The sequence below is a fragment of the Mus pahari genome, chromosome 3 (genome assembly GCF_900095145.1).
Source record: "Mus pahari chromosome 3, PAHARI_EIJ_v1.1, whole genome shotgun sequence".
Taxonomy (NCBI): Eukaryota; Metazoa; Chordata; class Mammalia; order Rodentia; family Muridae; genus Mus; species Mus pahari.
The window spans coordinates 139,801,220-139,820,117 of record NC_034592.1 but is presented as its reverse complement, the minus strand read 5'-3'; the positions used below and the strand labels follow the sequence as shown (position 1 = coordinate 139,820,117).

The window sequence follows — 18,898 nt, the reverse complement described above, 5'->3', positions numbered from 1 at the left end:
GGAGGTCAGCTGAGAGGTGACACACTGTAAATCACTTCCCTTGTGGAAAGGCTACCTCACCCAGACACACCCCACCTCCAGTAGGGCCTTATGTCTCTGCCAGGTGCGGGAGATATGGAGGGAAACTTTTCCAACAATGCCTTGTGCCTGACCTAAAACTACACACCCTTCACCGTCACAGTGGGTTAAAGGGCAGCCAGACATCTCCCCAGGAAGGCTATAATTCACTGCAGCTGAAGACCAGGCAACCCCGGGGAGGAGTTCGCTGCACATCAGCAGCTTTGGTTATAACTGCTCTGTTTTCTTACTCTCTGTGGTTCCCCGGCTAGCACCAGGGCCTGGGCTCTACCACCGAGCTACCTCACAACCCAACTGCTCGATCCTCCATGAGAGGATCGAGGCCAAAGGGAATCCTTTGAAGCACGGAGTAACTCCGCTTCTGCAGGCAGCTGTGCCACAGGTACCTCAACCATCTTGTGCGAGCTCCAGGATGGCACTCAGTTATTGAGCATGGCCACCCCACCCCCCATATATGCCAAGTCCTGGGCTGCGGAAGAGCAGGGAACCTGAAGTCTGATGTGAAGAGTCCAAGGGGCGGTCCCTGGCTCAGGTCACTCAGGAAAACAAGAAACCTAGACACCTGGACTCCATAAGGTTGGGAAGAGTCCCCCGCCCCCGCCCCCTCCCCGTGTCCACCTTGGTAACTGAATCTGACCTCCCCCCAGATGACCCCACCACCACCACCGCTTTCACTGGGCAGTCTGTAAAGCCAGGAAGACCTTGTTCAGGGTCCCAGAAGCCTCACACACCTCTGTCCACCTTTCTAATCGGAATGCCCCAAAGGTTTATGGGATACCCAGAGTGAGTCCCCTCTGTTCACCCCACCCTTCAACCAGCCCACCTACCACTGAGAGAGCCTTGGCTCAGAGAGCTAACTAAGGCAGTTGTCCCCAGGACAAACAGCATGACAAGTGGTGGTGGGTCCTAGTAGGGGGCACAAACTCACCTCCAGTACCTGCCTGGGTGGGCAAGTGGACCTGGTGGCGGTAGTGAAACCCCAAAAGTTTTGCCAACTTCTGAGCCCATCGGTCGCTGGGCCTGTGCAGGGACGAGGCTGGGGGTTGGGGGAGATGTGGGGGGGCGAAGACAGGGTGGCCCTGTCTCTTCCAGACCAGCAGTACTAGGCCCTACCCAAGGCCCCAGTGAGACCTAAGGAGGTAGTGTGGCCCTGCAGGCGCCCCTATTCCAACGCCCACCCCACCCCCACCGCCTACTCCCGGCCGGGGGCGCCGAGCCCGGCAGCCGAGATCGCGGGCGGCGCCGATCGGCCGGGTTTTCAAATGTGGCCTAACCGAGCCGGGGGACTCTGCGGCCGAGGGTCCCCGCGTTCCGGTGCCCCCCGAACCCCGCCCGGCCTCCCCCGCGCATCCCAACAAAAGGCCGCGGCGGGCAGCTCGCGGGCCGCGGCGGAGAGTGGGCAGGGCGGGAGCCCGCAGCAGGGCGCGGGGCCGGCGGGGCGGGGGCGCTCACCTGCGCGGCGACCGCGAGCTCCGGACGCGCCCGGACGGACCCCAGCGGGGCGCGCGGCGCTGGCGGGCGGCGGCCTGGCCGCTCCGGCGGGGCGGCCGGTTGGATTCCGGGCCGGGAGAGACAGACCGAGAGAAAGGGAGGAGGCGGCGGCGGTGGCGGCGGCGGCGGCAGCGGCGAGGGGGAGGGAGCGCGCGGGAGGAGGGGCCGCGGCCGCCGCGAGCCGGAGAAAGGAGGAAGCGCGGACCCGGGCTCGGCCGGCGACCCGGGGGACCTGCTGTGCGAGCCGGGCCCGCGCCTCCCGCACCCAGCCTCCCACCCCCCGCAGCTCTGCCCGCGGGGGGAGCCCCCCCACGCCACGCGCCGGGCTCGGCCTCCCGGGACCACGTTAGGGTTCCACCCTAGCTACCTGAGCTACGCACCGGTGGCTAGCAGTGTCCGCAGACACGGAAACTGAGGCACTGGCCACACCAGCCTTGACCCTGAGTGTCTCTAATCGGCAGAGACTGGGACCCGAAGGGACAGGGAAAGAGTGTGGGGGAGAGGCAGTATTATTAAAATGTATCAAAAGGCAAAACAGTGGCTCACTATGTGGCCAAGGCTGGCCTTGAACTTGCAGAGCCTCCAGCCTCTGCCAATGGAGGGCAGAAACTTGCCTTGCGGGAGCCCAGCTCAATTAGGCCAAGCCTAAATTCACTTTCAGTGCATAAGGTGACCGTGTGCATCTGCTGGGCAGTGTGCTTGTTGCCAGCCACTGAGGATGGCAGAACCAACCGGACAGGAAGTAGAGAAGAAAAATGGGGCAAGCGGGATGGGATGTGGCTTCAGGCTGGTCTCAAAGACCACCAGGTTCTAGCGCTGCCCCTTGAGGGTCTGGGAGCACCTTTGACTCCTCCCGTTCACTCTGGAAAGGATGGGCTTGACCAGCTATCAACCATCTCCATGTTCTTTCCTTGAAAGTGCTTCCCTCTCACAGACAGGGAAACTGAGACCCAACCAGGTTCATGTGGCACAGGCCTGGGCTTCTGACAAAGATCCCTCCCGAAGGGGCAAGTCCCCTGTCATCCTAGATTGTGAGAGGCTCCAGCCCCAGGGTACAGCTATGTCTCCCAGGAGACCAGGAAAGGGCAAAGCTTTGAGTCAGACTGATCTGAGGTCACATCTAGGCCAGGTGCCTCAGGGTGTGTTCTGTCCACTAGCTTCCTGTTCCAGCTCCCTCTGTTGTGAAGAAGGAGTGGGCAAGGCTGAAGATCTGAGGGCCGCACTGAAGGAGAGCAAGCGTGGCCAGGGTAGCCCACTGTGGCCACTGGGACTGCTCGGGGTTCCTCATGAACAGCAGGCAAACTAGCCACTCCTGTTCTCAGGGCTTGCTTAAAGATTAACGGCAGTTTCCCAGGGCTCCCCTGGGCAGGCTCTGGCTGGAGGAGCAGGTTTCTCCGCCCTCCTCCATGCCTAAGATTTGTCTAATGGCCTTTACTGGCCACTCTGGGCTGAGGGAGGGGAGGGTGGATACTCTTCCTGTGAGGCACTGAGGGTTGGTTCTCAGCGCCTTGCAAGGACTTACTGAGCAGGGTCCTTCCCTGTGCCATACTCGGTGACGTCAGACTGGTCACCTGGCGTCAGCCTCAGAGGAAGTACGTTCTACTTGGAAATGGGGGGGGGGGTGGATCTGACAAGTAATGAACACATTAGTTTTTCCTTCCAGAGAGTTGGTTGTTAACTATTTGTATCACCACATCTGTCCCCAGAAATTCAACAGGAATGGCCTGGGTGTTTCTAGAACTCAGAAGACAGAAAGCTTCAAAGCATAAATTTTAGACTAACAGGCTAAGGTTGAAGCCGCAGCTCTACCATTCTGCAAACGTATGCATGACCTGGAGTATGCTATTCCCCCACCCCACCCCGAGCCTCAGAATGCCAACAGCCGCCCAATGGGTAAGGCTCCCATGAGAGAGACAAGGTAGGTTTGCGCCTATAAGTCCTCACAGCCTTACGTGGGAGAGTGCTGTTGGCTCTGCTGCCGACATAGCCTCCCCAAGAGGTGCCCTCTTTGCGGGAAGATCTACATCAGAGGTTCTCAGAAGAAGCACCCAGCACAAGGGTTTTATTACTGAGCTTTTGGAGTACTCTTTGTTGTTAAGCATCCCTCCGGGATTCCGACTGTAACCCCCACCGGGAATGCCCACTCCTACCACCAGCCTCCACCCTCCCAGGGCTTCGTGATCCTGGGTAAGGGCCATGTCCTTCAGGACACGCTTCTAGACACACCCCTGATAGAGACACAACCCCAAGTCCATTCTGGGTGTGTCTGTTTGTACCCTGAGGGCAGGAGCCATGGCCTGGCCTATGCCCAGTATAGAGTGGTCACTGGCCAGCTGGCTGTAGAAATCACAGTGACGTGGCATCCACAGACTGTATGAGGACAAGTTCCAACCTTCCTGTTACTGACCCTGATCCTCCTCTTCCTTAGTTACTCACCACTCAAATGGGAACCATCATCCCTGTTGCAGAATATGATGGGAGAGATATGCCAGGATATGTCGGGTCTGGCCCGGCAGACAGATGATCTTGTACCTTATTTTGCTCTGTGTTAGTAAAACAGCACCTTACTGCTTCATGTCTGTGCATCAGTATTATGAAGCGTACGGGGCCAGACTTGGAACATCCCAGCACCAAACACTAACACATTGCCCCCGACCCCCACCCCTAGATGAGTCTCCCTCTGTAGCTCACACTGGCCTCACTCACACTTTTGACAATACTCCTGTCTCAGCCTCCCAGACGTGAAGACGTAGGTAGAAGCCATCTTGCCCAGCTTTGGCAAACTCTCCTTGTGTGGACGTTGTCAAAAAGGACAGCACATCTAGAAATGGAGGATGCGTCAGTGGGTCTGAGCACTTGATGTGCGAATGGGAAGGATCTCCAGCCAGGCATGGCCATGCACGTCAAACCCCAGACTAGAGAGCGGAGACGGGCAAACCCTGAGAGCTCACTGGCCAGCAGATCTAGCCCAAAAAGTGAGGTTCCGGTTCAGTGGCAGACCCTGACTCAGGGGAATAAGGTGAGGAGCAATCAGAGAAGACCCTGGGCAGACTGCTGTGGCCTCCACATCTGCAACTACACTCACCTACACACGTGTGCACACGCCACATAGACGCTGGTTTTTTAAAGCATTGGTTGTACACAGTTCTCCATTTCAGACCCTTCCTTCCTCTATAGAGGTAAAAGCCTAAAGGCAGGATACGAGATAGAGGCACTGTAGATCCTAAGATCCTACACCTGGCAGTGGGCCCATGGGTCAAGGCTGTCCCTGTCATGGGATCAGGGACAGTTCTCATCCTCTTAGGAGCCTTGGTGACCCTAGTCAGTGGTAGCTAATCTGCAGAGCCCAGCCTGAACCCAACTCACCTTCCTGGTAGTGACTAGGAAACTAGACCCATGGAAGTCTTCCCAGGGAATTCCAGCCCAGCTCCACCATGCCTTTCATGGCCTGTGTGAGTCTTCTACATGAAGCCACCAGGCTAAAAACTACAAGATAGGCTGGAGGGATGCGCAGGCTGCAAGCTCCAGCCTGAGGCTCTGAGATGAGGTCGGCCTTTTTCCACTGGGTCTAAGACTTTACAGTGCTCCCCACTCCCACGCCCCCAATCCTACCTCTCTTCCACTGATGCTTACTGAGCTTCTTGCAGATACCAGGGTCTGGGTTTGGGATATAGCAGTGAATAAGCCCAGCCTACTGAGTGAATTAAAGGAGCCCAAAGTTAAGGAGCAGGGCGAGCCCAGGGCTAAAGGAGTGGGGTTAGCCCAGCCTGTGCAGTCTGAAGAGCTAAAGGTTACCAGGTAAAGGTAAGGCAGGGTGAATATGCAGGTAGAGGGGCTGGGCAGAGGATGGGGCTACACACACTCTCACAACTGGAACTGTTTGTGGGACGGTGCTAGTGGAGCACAGGACAGTGGCGTGCGGAGGGTAGGAGGAGCTAAGAGAATGGCTAAGGAGAGCCTGAGGTGAGACCCAAGAATCCTTGGGCCTTTCCTGGGACCCAAGGAGAAGTTGAGACTTTCCTCCCAATAAATAGAGTGGGAGCCCATAGAGTGTGGTGAGCTGAGAAGCAGTGAGAAGTAGACGGAACAAACAGAAAGGTAGGAGGGGGAGCGGGGGGGTCAGGGGGACCCTTAAGCTGACTGATGGCAGGTCCAGAGGGCAGGAACACGGGTGAGGCAGATGCTTAGGCTTCTGTGGGGTGTGTGTGAGGACAGCCCGAGAGCGGGCCATGGAAGAAATGTAGGAAATGAGGCCAACCTCTTGTGAACCAGAAAATAGCCAGAGCCACGAACACCATTTCTTCAGAGGCTGGCCACGGGGAAGTGTGGACCACTGGCAGGTCCCTCCTCCATCTACCCACTAACCAGAGAAGAGAAGAGATGGGAACAAACAAGGGATCAAAAGCAGACAGAATGGTCGGTCAGCCTAGCTCTGCAGGAAGCCAAAGCGGAAGACTCGAACTTCAATGCCTGCCTCGGCTACCTTGGCCTATGATGGCAAGCTCAGCCCGAGCAGCTTAGTGAGAACCTGCCTCAAAAGTAAAACTTTCAACCCTAAACTTAACCTGTCCACAAGAAACTCGGGGATTGGTGATGAAGGAGAGACTAAGGGACTGACCAACCAATAACACGCCCAGCATAAGACCCACCCCATGGGCAAGCACCAATCCCTGATACTGCTAATGATGCTCTGTTATGCTTGCAGACAGGAGTCTGGCATGACTGACCTCTGAGAGGCCCTACCCACCAACTGACTCAGACAGAGTCATACACTCACAGCCAAACAGTGGATGGAGCTTGGGGACTCTAATGGAAGAGTAGGAGGAAGGATTGCAGCCCCTAAGGGGATACGTACTCCACAGGAAGACCAACAGCTTCAACAAACTTGGATCCTTGGGGCACTCAGAGATTGAACCACCAACCACATGGATGTGGGACCTAGGCCTCCCCCACACATATGTGACAGATGTGCAGCTTGGTCTTCATGTGGGTCCCGAACAACTGGAGCAGGGGCTATGCCAAAAGCAGTTGCCTGTATGTGTGATGTGTTCATCTAGCTGAACAGCCTTGTCTGGCCTCAGTGGGAGTGGACATGCCTAGCCCCCACCAGCTCAGAGAAGAAGGGGAGGAGGGAGGGGAGAAGGATTGTGGGAGAGGGTGACTGGGAGGGGGGCAGTGGGCTTGAAGTAAAGCGAATAAGTAAAAAACAAATTAAAAAAAAATGACTCGGATGTAGCTTGGGGTGTAGCTCAGTAGCAGTGTAGTTATTCAGCATGCATGAGGATTCCCCAGCACTGGGGGAGGGGGTGTTAGATTTGCTCGTGGGAAAGTAGGGAGATGCCCCATCCCACCAGGCCCTCAAGAAGGCCAAGTACCAAGAAACTTAATTGTTTATCCTAGCACTCCCTAAGGCCCTAGGAGAAGAAGCCCAGAGAGGCTCAGACAGTTCCCCAAGGTCGCCCAGAGCAGAGGGGGTGGAGACCTCTAGCCTAGACCTCCTTCCTCTAGAACGTCTGGGAAGAAACATGAAAGAAATCGGGCCCTTGATCCTCCCCCTCCCCCAGGCCTGACGGGAGGGCAGAGGGCAAGCCGGAAGTCTGAAGCAAGAGCAGAGATTCTCCGCCCTCCCCCTCCCCACTTCAAGTGTGAGCAGCTTAGAAACCTGCTGAGTGAAAGGGCACTGCGGGTGGGGGGGGGATTCCGGTGGGGGCGGGGAGGTAATTACAAAGACAATGCACTCAGTGATAGTGCCTAAGGGTGGAGCCTCAGAACAGTTCTTTGTTCTTCACCCCAGAGAGGGGAGATACTGTCTTTCCCTGGAATGGGTGAGAGAAAAGAGGCTCAGAGCTTAGTAGCTGGATTGGTGGACACCATGCGGGAGTGAGGAGGTCGGGCATCCCCAACACTGTGGAACTCCTGCTGCTGGGAGTCTTGGCTTTCCTCCCTTCACACCCAAAGGAGAAACCCACCCAAGACAGCCGCGTCTGCTGCACCTCTGAAGATCCCCCCCCTCCCAGGCCTGACACACCCAACCAAGTCTTGCTCAGGTCAGGTGACCAAAGCACCTTGCTAACTTGTGTTCCTGGCACGGTGACACAGGAATGGCATCTCCCCGTGCTCTCACTCACGGATTTAAGAATCTCGAGCAAAAGGGGAGGCAGGTTTCAGTCAGAGAGGGTGAAGCAGGAGCTAGTGGAGGGGTCCGCCCATAGTGGGCGCACTAATTAATCACTAATTAGGAAGATGCACCACAGGCCTGTCACTCGGGCCACTCTGGTGGGAGCATTTTTCCAGCTGAGGTCCTCTCTCCCAAAATGACTCTAACTCGTGTCAAGTTGACGTCCAACTAGCCAGCAAACTCGGTCTCTAAACATTCCTCCTACAGTTGGGGAAACTTAGGACTGGAAAACAGTGGCTTGCCCAAGATCATATTGCAAGTTCAAAAGAGAACCGAGACTAGAACTTAGAATGGATGTCACAAGAACTTCTTAACTGCCTACTGTATACAAGAGACCTGTTAGTATACAGGCGACTCCACTGGTCTGCTCTCGGGGACCTAGTGGCTGCTTATGTGTGCCTCTGCCAAGTGTGTGCTGGGGATAAAAGGGCCCAAAGCCATCCCAGAGCCCTCTTTGCCCTTGTGTGTGTGTGTGTGTGTGTGTGTGTTCTCTCTCCCTTTTTCTGTCTCTCGGTCTCTCCTCTCGGCCTTCTCTGTGGCCCTGTCTGTCTGCTTGTCTGCCTTTATCTCTGCCCCATGTCCCCACTCCTCTCCCCTCCCCAGTAAGCCTCTCACTCTACATCTGTTTCATGGTGGAGTTTCTCAGGGGTGCACCTAGGCTCGGGCCCGACAAAGGTACCCCCTCGCTCGCTTGAATTTTTGTCCTATAAAAACCAGCCCAGGGACTCATGGTAGTGAACGCAGTGGGGGAGGGTCTGAACCAGGTCTCCAAGGATATAGGCCTGCCTTCTGGGGATTTCCAAACATGAAAGAGGAAACACTGAACAGAGGGTTCAGTGTCCTGGGGGGTCTGGCTTCACAATCTGCGTATCACGTGACTTTCAGAGCTCCAGGAAGCTGGGCTCAGGAAGGAGGTGTGCCAGTGGCATCACTTGACAATGCTGTGAGGAGTCCTACTGTGTAACACTGTAAGGCCTCACTCATAATGAAGGCTCAGTGATCAGGGACTCTTCCAGTGTGTTCCCGGAACTGCAGGAACGAAGTGGAGAGCCGCTTTTCCCTTGACTGTGGTAGGGATTCCTAGAGAGCCTTCCTGACGAGAGACATTTGGGCAGGGTCTTGAAGAATGGAAAGGAATGGGCCCGTGAAGACCTGATGGCTGCAGCTCTAGCCCAACCGCAACATGGTTCCCAAAACAAGGAGACACAGCAGGCCACCGCCCCCCAGGACTCCCCAGGACTGGTTTTTGTGGTCTCAGCTTTCTCCAGGATCTTGGGCTCCACTGCCTAAGCCAACAGACAGGATGGAAGAAGTTGACTGGAGCTGGGGCAGGACCAGGGCTGAAGAAACTCGGGGCCTGTTAGGAAGGGATGCTGAGCCCTGACTCCCACTCACCAGCTGAGTGCAAGTTCAGCTTCTCCCTTCTGCTGTAGTTCAGGGCTTACCAGGTAGGCTGGGGGTGGGGCACACAGAGGCTGAGCATGGAGCCTCCCACCCAGGCCTTCTCCAGCTCCCCCTGACCCATCGCTGGTGGGGTTGGCCACCGTCTCATTTCTATCCTCCTACATGCTCAGCTTTCCTCCCTGAAAGTTCTGCTGGTAGCTGGTGATAGCCCGCCTTTAATCCTAGTCTTCAGGAGGCAGAAACAGGTGGGTCTCAGTAGTTCAAGGCCAGCCAGGGCTAAATAGTGAGAGTCTAGCTCAAAAAGAAGTGTAGCTGTGCGGTGGTGGTGCATACCTTTAACCTCAGCACTTGGGAGGCAGAGGCAGGCAGATTTCTGAGTCCAGCCTGGTCTACAAAGAAAGTTCCAGGACATCTACCATCTAGAGTTGCACAGAGAAACCCTGTCTCAAACAAATAAACAAACAAACCAACAATCAAGTGTGTGTTGTAGGTCCCTCCCCGTCCCACATTACCCCTGCTGGTCCAAAGTCACCTGGGCCCCTCCCGAAAGCCTTCCACAGGGGCTCCTCCACATCTATCTGCACAGCTTGCCTGTTGGCCCTGTACTGGATTGGGGACAGGTGGCAGCAGTTTGGGGACCACAGACTTCTGCAGCCTGTGCACAGGGTGGCCTTAACAAGTCCCTTACTGGAGCTAGAGAGATGGCTCAGTGGTTAAGAGCACTGAATGCTCTTCTAAAGGTCCTGAGTTCATTTCCCAGCAACCACATGGTGGCTCACAACCATCTGTAATGGGATCTGATGCCCTCTTCATTCATATATACATTAAATAAATAAATAAATATTAAAAACAAAAAACAAAAAAAGACAAACAAACAAACAAACAAAAATCAAGTCCCTTACACTCTTGGGCAGGTATTGACTCCACAGCTCAGAAGAGGTCCCTAACTAGGGATCCTGGAAGTAACTATTGGACCAGATAAGGAAGTCTATCCCACCCTGCTCTGACTCACACCAGCTTAACCCCATCCCATCAAAGTTCTCCCATGAAGAACCAGTAAAACGCACGTGGACTCCTAGACGAGTTTTCTATGAAGTGGGGACAAACAGGTGGCCAAACAGCGTGGTTGCGTGCTTAAAAACAGCTCTGGAGCTCTCTGCCCCTCCCCCATCTCTCTGTCTCTCTGTCTCTGTCTCTCTCTCTCTGTTTCTCTCTCTCTCTCTCTCTCTCTCTCTCTCTCTCTCTGTCTCTCTCTCCCTCTCTGACTCCACCCCCCCAACACACATACACACACTGTGTTCCCTGAAGACGTTTTCACTTCTTTCTCTCTCCTCTTTCTGTCCCTCTGTGTCCCCTTTCTTTCCCACACCTCCCTCCTCATGCCCCAAATAAACTTCATTTTATACTTAAAAAAAAAAAAAAATAGCAGCTTTGGAAACTGACCCTGGCTTCTCTCATTTGCTTGCTGGGGATTATTATTAATTATTACATTTCATGTACTTTCTGTAACTGTATGGGGGTGTGCGTGACTGTGTTTGAGGAATTCAGATGACAGCTTGCAGATCAAGCATGGTGGCACACGCCTTTAATCCCAGCACTGGGGAGGCAGAGGGCAGGCAGATCTCTGAGTTTGAGCCCAGCCTGATCCACAAAACAAGTTCCAGGAAAAACCAAAACCAAAGGATACCAATCAGTTATCTTGTTCTATCAAACTCAGGTTGTCAGGCTTGGCGGCAAGCACCTTTATCCACTGAGCCATCTTGCTGGCCTTTGTGATGGTGGTCTGAGATTGGGGGGGGGGTCTCATCTATATCAGGCTGGCCTAGAACTCATGCCAATCCCCCACGTCTCTGAGTTCTGGGACAGTAGCAATACATCACACCTGGGTTTAAATATTGTATATGACCCCGTTTATGTGTTTTAAAATGTGGCCATGGAGAAAGTAGAAGGGAGAAACACAATGCTCTCAGTAGCTGTCCCGGAGGCAGGGTGGGCTCCTGAGATGAGCTTGGTAACCTGCTTCTCTCTGTGTTGAACTTTGCTTTGTTTTCGTTTCGTTTTTGCTTTTAGATTTGTCTTATTTTATGTGTGTGGGCGTTTGCCTGCCTGCATGTATGTGTGTACCACATGCATGCCTGGTGCCATGGATACTTGGAATAGGAGTTACAGACAGTTGTGAGCTGCCAAGTGGGTGCTGCAAATTGAACCCGGGTCCTCTAGGGAATCAGCCAGAGCTCTCATGCCCTGAGCCATCTCTCTAGCCACCGGATTTTGTTTTTTTAAAAAACAGGGATACAGGATCTCATGTTTCCCAAGATGGCCTCAAACAAGGATGGCCTTGAACTGCTGATCCTCTTGCCTGTGCCTCAGGTCCTGGGGTCACAGGCTGTGCCCCCAACACCTCACTAAAAGACGGGACATGATTGGAGAAGTGAAGCTCAATCATGTCCTTTTATGTTTTTAAAGTTTTCTACACTGAGTTCTTGCACCACAGAAAACAGTGTTATTTGTTAAGCTTCCAGGGGCCCAGGGGTGTGTGTGGCTCAGCAGTAGAGCAGTAGAGAGTGTGAGCGAGGCCCTAAATGCAATCTCAGAACGGCAAACATTAACAATAAAAACACAAGTTAACAGAAGGAAGTTATCACAGTTTTCACCTCAGCACCCACTAGGCAGAGGCCGGAGAATCTCTGTATATTCTGGGCTAGCCTGGCCTACAGGGTGACATGCTTGTCTACAAAACTAAACTCTCTGGGCCCAATTGGTTAGTATGTCCAAGCACACAGCCTGCTCACAGTTCCATAGCCCACCGTCTTAGGGGCCACAGTCCTCCAGTGTCCTCTAGGGTTGACCTGGCAACCCCAACCCCCACCCCCACCCCCACCCCCTACTGCCCTTGGTCAGGCCCCACTTAGGATGAAAATGGAGTTCTGTTGCTCTAAGTTTGGTTCCACCGGCTGAAAACAGGAAATTCTTAGGGGCTCCTTAGTTTTCTTCTGTGAGGTCTTAGGATCTGACTCTACCCTGTCCCTGTGTCCCTGGACACCCTGTCATCGCCCACAAACCCTCTGGGAAGGAGCAGGCTCTGAGTCTGAGTCGTGGGATCCTCAGCCCTGGCCCCATGTTGAGGCAAAGACATTGCTACTGCTGGCCTGTGGAAGCCCCTGCGAGATGAATTCTCTGGACTTTAGTCCAGTTTCTCTTGAGGTTAGAGAAGAGACTAACAGTGTCTAGGTGGCCCCAGAAGAGAAGAAAAACAGGCAAGCAAGATACAGGAAGGAAGGAGGGTGAGAGAGGGTGAGATTTCAAGAAGACTCAGCCCGCTAGTTAGAGTCTACAGTCTTCACTTCATAATAAGAGGATTGGCGAGTCAAAGTAGAGAAAAGGAGACAGCTTATTTTACGACTTGGCTCCGCTGGGTGTCAGCTTAGAATGGCAGGCACACTGATTGAGTGCAGAGAACAGGTCATAGACCCTGACACATGACCCCTCCTCTCTTCTCTCCTATTGAGTGAGCAGGACGGAGCAATCTAGAGTCCTCGAGGTCCCGCCTCTCCCTCCTTAGCTTACAATTGTCTTTTTTTTTCTTTTCTTTTTTTTTTTTTTGCCAACAGAGTCTTCTGTGTGTGTGGGTTCCCCTCTGTTTTGCATCTAGTTTATTTTAAAGCTTATCAGACACATAACCTTGCAGGCAAGCTCGGCTCTTAGTTATTTTTTTCTATAAACTTCTCCTTTGGGGGGCGGGGGATATGGGAGGGCTCCCTGGCAGACTCTGGGAGGAGGTGGACAGCTAGCTAGGCAAGCGGGGATTATCAGGAGCTTTTGAAAGTGAATTATCAGATTTCACTCTGAAAAAAGAAAAAGATTTATTTATTTGATGTGTGTGAGTGTTTTGCCTGCATGTCTGTGTATCACATGTGTGCCCAGTGCCCGGGGACGTCAGAAGAGGGTATCATATCGGATCCCCTGGGATTGGAGGCATGAATGCTTGTGAGCCACCATGTGGGTACTGGGAACCCAAACAGGGTTTGCCTTCAGGGTAGCAAGTGTTCTTAACTGCTGAGCCACCTCTCTGGGCCCCAGATTTCTTACACCTCACCCTGTTCCAGGGCACTGTCCCTCTGCAACTCTGGAGGAGAAGCAGCTACGCAGTCAGTCAGTCTCCATCCCCTTCCCTTCACACTGGTCCCACCAAGGGGCGGCTACTCCATCTTTTTTGGAATGGGTTTGGGATGCCCAAGATGCACTTTATGTCAGCTTCTTGATCCCTTTCAGACACTTTAGCAGCTACGACCCCTTCCAGGTCCCCTTCCAAAGCCCGTTTCCTCCGGTGGGTCCCTGTGCTTCCCCAAAGCCAAGCCCATATAAGATGCCACACAGGGCCTGGTCACCCCGGTTCCACCTTCACCTGCCGTGTGTTTCACACTTGTGCCGTCCCCTGTTTTTCCCTGCTGACCTCCACTTCCTGCTCTTGGGCTCTCTCAGGCTGGGTCCCAGCCTGCGGACCACATCTGTATCACTCAAGGAATGAACAGCCATCTTGTTGCTCCAGCATGTCAGAAATGCCAGGGTAGAAGTTGGGCCCTGTTTAGCTCTGGGGCCCAGCACTGCTCAGACCACATCCTGACACACACACCAGACTTGTTACAACAAGAATCTGACCCTAGATTTCCCTAGAGGGCAGGAGCGGTGCCAGGCAAGCTCAGCCCTGGCCTGAGGCTATGCATCAGCTCTGGCTCTCAGAGTGGAAACCCAGCCAGCCACTCCGTCCTGGGTCACGCCCTGTATCTCACCTCACCTTCTCCACAGCCCCTGCCAGCTCAAGGAGTAGCCGCAGGGTGGGAATCCCCAGGAGGAGGCTGGAGGAAGTCCAGATCTGTCTACAGAAAACTAGGGCCACAGATCCGACTCTGAATGCTGCATCTAGACGCCCGAGTTGGGGTGCCCGGAACCAGCAGGGAGGGTCCCCTCCAAACCCCAAATTTGAGCCAGGTTGTGGCCTGTGCTCAACTTTCCCTTGCAACCCTCGTTATTGAATGAGGCATTAGGAAACTATCCGATAGTTAAATTAGCTCTCTGGCCCTTGAGTGGCTCATCCTTGCCTTCCCATTTCTGAGGTACGGATGCCTGCAAGACCACAGGGCAGGGCTGTTTGACTCAGCCAACTCCTCTACCTCAACAGGAGGAATCCTGTCCTCAGGAGAAAGAAGAAATGGGCAAGCCTGGGCAGCTCCACCTAGGACCAGGGTCAGGTGCCACACCAGTCAGCCCCCTCTATCTGCCAGGCACTGGAAATTCCATGTCAGAGAAGATGAAGCACTTCTGGTTCTGGCCCTTTGGCCAAGGCCTTGGGAGTCAATTCAGTGTTTAATTTGGGCACACACTGGCTAAACACCGGACTTTCTTCCTTCTTGGGAAGGTCACAGGTTGGTGTTTGAAATGGTGGATAGGAAAGAGGCTCTGAGGCCAGGAGGTCAGGGAGGAGCCTCAGGAGCACAACTTTGGGAAGCTTAAGGGATGAGAGCAAGGGCCTTGTGATGATCGGAGAAGCCATGCGTAGCCAGTTTGAACCAGTCTCCTGGATGGTGGCGGAGGGAGAACAGTGGGAGATGAAGCTGGAGCCCTTAGCAAGACAGGAGGGCCTTGGCTGTGGGAAGGGACAGAGTGCCGAGTCCCTGGGGACAGTAAATGAAGAGGCAGTCTGTGGCCATGTGTCCCAGGGTCTGTTTCTGAAAAATTCCAGTGACAGCCAGATGGAGGGGTAGAGGGAGGCGGTGGAGGCAGGGAGAAAGGCCGGGAAGTCTTCCAGGAGTGGGTGACGGTGGCTCATCGGTGGCAGAGGAGGTGGCAAGAGCGAGTGATTTGAGTACATTCAGAGGAAGCACCCCCAGCACTTGCTGGTGTATCAGGAGTGTGGGTGTTCAGTGAGGGAGGCTTGAGAGTGATCCTCAGGCTTCAGGGGGAGTGGAGGAAGCTGCTGATTGCTAGGGGATGTGGGGGGGGGCAGGGGACTTGGTAGGGACTCCCTCTTCTTGTAAGCGAAGAATCAGAGTCAGGTTTGGATCAAATTCTAAAGGTCAATCTTACTAGCTGCCCATGAGGATGCTGAAAAGATTAATACTGAACACACTGTACTGTGCCAAGTGCTTCATGGGTATTCGCCCTTAGGGAAAGGGCTGCAATTTGTTCCATCCCTCCTGCTGAGGAGACAGGCTCAGAACGGGATGCTGTGGGTCTTGTGAGAAAGCCAGACAGCATCCACTGGAGTCTCCTATCTCACTGGCCTCTGGAGGAACCTGTTAAAAAGTGCCAGGTCAGGGAAGATGCCCAATTAAGCATCCAGAAGACTGGCTGGACCCAGGGACACTGGAGGGATGGGAACAGAAGGGTGGAGGGAGCGAGTGAGCTTCATCCTTCTAGGTACTACAGGCTTTCAGGGACTTGGTCAGAGTCTCAGTGGCAGAGCCCTGTTGCCTCTAAGGACTCAGAGATAAGAAAGTCCACAGGCACTTATGTCAGAATGACGGAGTCGGAGTCTCCTGGCTACTGAGCTTCAACCTTCCAGCTCAGCTGCCAGCATCAGTCCCACCCCCACCTCAGGCCGATTGGCTTGTTCTTGCTGGCTTGCTCAGTTAATCTTCTCATCCAAGCCCAGACCATCGACCCAGGGGCGGCCTCCCACATCAATCCACAACGAAGAAACTATCCCACAGGCTCACCTACAGCCTGATGCTCTGGCGGCCTTTTCTCAGTTGAGGTTCCCTCTTCTCAAATGACTTCAAGCTTGTGTCAAGCTGACACAAACAAAAACAAAAACAGAAACAAAACAAAACAAAAAACCTAGCCAGCACAACTGGAAAAGGGCTCACCCAAGATCTCACCCTATGTGGCCACCACCTCCTGTAATCCCCGTGAGGATGGTAGGCCCTCACTTCCCAGCCGTCTTCCAACTGCTCTCTAGGCTGTTAGGCCCTCCCCTACATGGCCCCCAGGTTTCACACTGTCTATTGCTTTTGTTGTTGCTGCTGCTGGTCTGTTGGGTTTACTGAGACAGGGTCTAACCCTGTAGATAGACCAGACTGGCCTCTGACTCAGAGAGATCTGTCTGCTTCTGCCTCCCATGTGCTGGGATTAAAGGTGTGCACTGCCAAACCTCATCCAAAACATTTATTTTATTTTCAGTCGTGTGGATATGTGTGGATATGTGTGGATATGTGTGGATATGTGTGGATATGTGCACCTATGAGTGCAGGTGTGCCCGAGGCCTGCGATTCCCCCGGAGCTGGAGTTATAGGCAGTTGTGAGTGCTGGGAACTGAACTAAGGCCCTCTGCAAGAGCACTAAGAACCACTGAGCCATCTCCCTAGCCCTGCCGTCTGTTGCAATTTTCTGCAACCTCCTGACCCTGAAAGCTGAAAATCATAAGCTGGGCGGTGGTGATGTACACACCTTTAATCCCAGGACTCATGAAGCAGAGGCAGGCAGATCTCTGAGTTCCAGGCTAGCCTGGTCTACGGAGTGAGTTCCAGGATCGCCATGGCTACCCAGAGAAACCCTGTCTCCAAATAAAAATTAATTAAAGCAAAGCAAAAAAAAACAAAAAAAAAAACAAAAAAAAACAACTGAAAGCCATACTTCTAAAAGGAGGTCTGGGAGCAAAAGGGCTTTGTTGTGTGGTTCCACAACCCTGGTGCCCAAGCTCCTCATCCTTTTGCTAATGGCCTCAGTCAGCCTCTGACTTGGGAGGCAGAACAAGAACTGAAGTGTAAACACACTGAGTCCCTCAGTGACAGAAAAACAAAAGGACTTTAGGCCTCCCTCTAGCAGAAGTCTGTAAGGTGCTGTCCTTGGTTAGACGGTGTTACCCCGTTACACATCCCCCTCCCCATTAATGTGCCATCTGGGTCCTCATTCAGAGCTGTGCTAGCTAACCCCTACAGTCTCCAGAACTTCCCGCTACTGCTCTGTTCCAAGAACTTGCAGGCTCCAGCCTGTGGGGGAAGGGAGGCCTTCAGGAGGCAGGCTACTGGTCATCATGCAGCACCCCAAGCTCTCTGAGTGAAACACGCCAGGCAGAAGATGACTCACTCACAGCATCCTTTGCCAGTTCCTGGGAAAACACATGAAACCCATCCTGGGACTTCTGAGGACAGAAAGGGATTTCCAGCCAGAGCCTCTCCTTGGTGGACAGAAGCTGGGGGAGCTGAACGTGTGTGTGTGTGTGTGTGTGTGTGTGTGTGTGTGTGTGTGTGTGTGTGTGTGTGTTTCCTTCCCCAGAGACGAGCTCTGAGAAGACTGTTCATCTCGGTTCTCTCAAAGTGCGGGATAGTGTCCTCTAAGAACACTGACGGAGCAGCAACACTGCTCCTCAGCTACTGTGACAGTGGACCCACTGTGTGCAGTTAAAACCAGTTTAGAAAGCTGGTGCACACCTTCAATGCCAGCACTCAGGAGGCAGAGGCAGACTGATCTCTGAATTTGAGGCTAGCCTGGTCTACAGAGTAAGTTCCAGGACAGCCAGAGCTACACAGAGAAACCCTGTCTCGAATAAAAAAACAAACAAACAAAACAAACAAACAAAAAACAAAACAAATGAAATAAAACAAAACAAGAGTGACTACTTTAGTAGTTCTGGGTGCTACTCCAGTCAGAACTCCCTGATCTAACACAGAAATGTTTGTTCACTGTTGAGTCCAACATTGTTTGTTCCACATTGGCAAGGAGGGAGGTGATATGTGTGAAATGGGTTCTCAAAGGTGGAACAGGTAACTTGGTGTAGCAGGGAGTTTGATGGGCCAACTCCAAGATTCACAGACAACCAGCCTAGCATTACAAAGACAGATAAAGAGTGGTGTGGTGGCACATAGTGTTCATCCCAGAAGGTAGATCTCTGAGTTCAAGTTCAGTGTGGTCTACAAAGTGAGTCCCAGGCTAGCCAGGGCTGATATAGTAAGACTGTCTCAAACAAACAAACCAAGACAGACGGGAAGAGTGCTCTCATTATGAATTACAGGACAATGGTGCTCGAGTATATCAGCTGTGCATGCCTACTGCTTTAAAAGAGAGAGGGGGTAGCAGGGCTGGGCTGGGCGCCAGGGTGGTAGAGGCAGGAGGATCAGAAAGTTCAGTGTCATCTTCAGCTACGTGTTGAGTCTCAGGTCAGCCTGGGCTACAAAAACCAACAGCAGAAACCTCAAAAGTATATTTGGGGACCAGATGATGGTTCATGGCAGTAATCCTAGCACACAGGAGGCAGGGCAGGAGACCTGTCATGAGCTCAAGGCCATTCTAGGCTATAGAATGAAACCCTATCTTGGGAAGCTAACAGAAGGGCTGAAGAGATGGCTCAATGGTCAAGAGCACCAGCTGCTCTTTCTGAGGACCATGGCACACAACCACGTGCCAGGAGAGCTAACGTTCTCTTCTGGCCTTAGAGGGCACTGCGTCCTTAGAGGGCACATGCAGACAAAACACCCATACACATAAAATAAATAAATAATAACAATGAAACCTTAGGACTGGGACTATAACTCAGAGATAGAGTGCTTGCCTAGCATGCTGGAGGTCCTGACTTTCATCAAAAATAGACAAACAGCTGGGCAGCGGTGGTAAATGCCTTTCATTCCAGTGCCGGGGAGACAAAGACAGGGAGATCCATGACTTCAAGGCCAACCCGGTCAAAACTCTGTGTGTGAGTGTGGGTGTGAGAGAGAGAGAGAGAGAGAGAGAGAGAGAGAGAGAGAGCGTGTG

General features: G+C 53.3%; 1 protein-coding gene across 4 annotated transcripts in view; it reads right to left on the bottom strand.

Moving 5' to 3' along the window:
• Src (SRC proto-oncogene, non-receptor tyrosine kinase) overlaps positions 1–1,684 on the bottom strand; it is a 44,531-nt gene extending 42,847 nt beyond the window's left edge. For all 4 annotated transcript variants that reach the window (XM_029536343.1, XM_021192564.2, XM_021192565.2 and 1 more), the window contains exon 1: positions 1,531–1,684. The gene's annotated coding sequence lies outside the window, so the exon portion shown is untranslated. The remainder of the gene's footprint in view (positions 1–1,530) is intronic.
• Positions 1,685–18,898: the final 17,214 nt, after the last annotated feature.